This window comes from Rattus norvegicus, chromosome X (assembly GCF_036323735.1).
Source record: "Rattus norvegicus strain BN/NHsdMcwi chromosome X, GRCr8, whole genome shotgun sequence".
Classification (NCBI taxonomy): domain Eukaryota; kingdom Metazoa; phylum Chordata; class Mammalia; order Rodentia; family Muridae; genus Rattus; species Rattus norvegicus.
The window spans coordinates 102,388,173-102,389,221 of record NC_086039.1 but is presented as its reverse complement, the minus strand read 5'-3'; the positions used below and the strand labels follow the sequence as shown (position 1 = coordinate 102,389,221).

At 32.8% G+C, this 1,049-nt stretch overlaps 1 pseudogene; it reads right to left on the bottom strand.

The window, feature by feature from the left end:
- Positions 1-341: 341 nt before the first annotated feature.
- On the bottom strand, positions 342-463 carry LOC120099456 (small nucleolar RNA SNORA42/SNORA80 family; annotated as a pseudogene).
- Positions 464-1,049: the final 586 nt, after the last annotated feature.

Below are 1,049 nucleotides of genomic sequence, written 5' to 3'. Positions count from 1 at the left end.
AATCTGGGAGGAGGCATGTTGAAAGGAGATACAGTACACTGCATGAAATTCTGAAGAATAAAGGAAAATAATATACACATATGTACATGATCATACATAATGATTTGGTATTTGAAAAACATAAAAATTTATGTGACTCACTTACTTACCAGTAAACACATAGAAATTCATATGGAAAATCTGAACCAAATTGCCCAGAATAGATATCCTTCTATTTAACAGAATAAAAGACAGCTCAAGGATTTTCTCTAGTGAATGATTATTTCTCCATGAAAGTTATTTTTGAAACACAAATTAATCTTGAAAGTCACAAGGAAAACTATAGCATTTTTTTTCTTTTCCACTGTGTGACCCACTTCAGTGCCAGCAGCCTACATGCACCAAGGCTGGGCAATGGTTAGGAGCCAGTTTGCTCTAGCACGGGACACTATGAAAACTATAGCATTTTATAATATTGTTATACAGTCTCAATTTCATTTGATGATAAAAAGGTTGTCAAAATGCATGTCTGGACATAAACATTTATATATTCAATATATACACGTAGTCACATTATTTCGGAAGAGACAAGAAGATTTTAAAAGGCTTCATATTTATTCATGTATGTGTCTCATTAAAGGGCTAGGTAACTCACACACTAATCAAATCACTAAACACACTCTCCCACTGTCACAAAAAAGGATGGGAAAAAAAAAACAAACAAACCCTAGCACATAGTTTAAAATAATTTAGTATCTATAGGCTCTGAACAAATAGCAATTTCAGATGTGTCCACTAGATGGTACTGATCCCCAAGTTCTGACTTCCTTCAAAGAAAAAATATTATTTACGAAAACGAAAGAAATATCTCTTAAGAATTACTTTGCATTACTATATGTGAAAATGTGTAAAACAAATTGTGATTTGTTTGTATGTAATGGTTTTCTTCTTTTCTCTAAAAAAGAGAAGAATTCTGCAGACATGAATCCTAGTGACAAGGTAACACTGTCTTGTGAAGATGGACTTGAGGTCATGGTAGAGAGAATGAGTTAGAACATTTTCTACAGCTG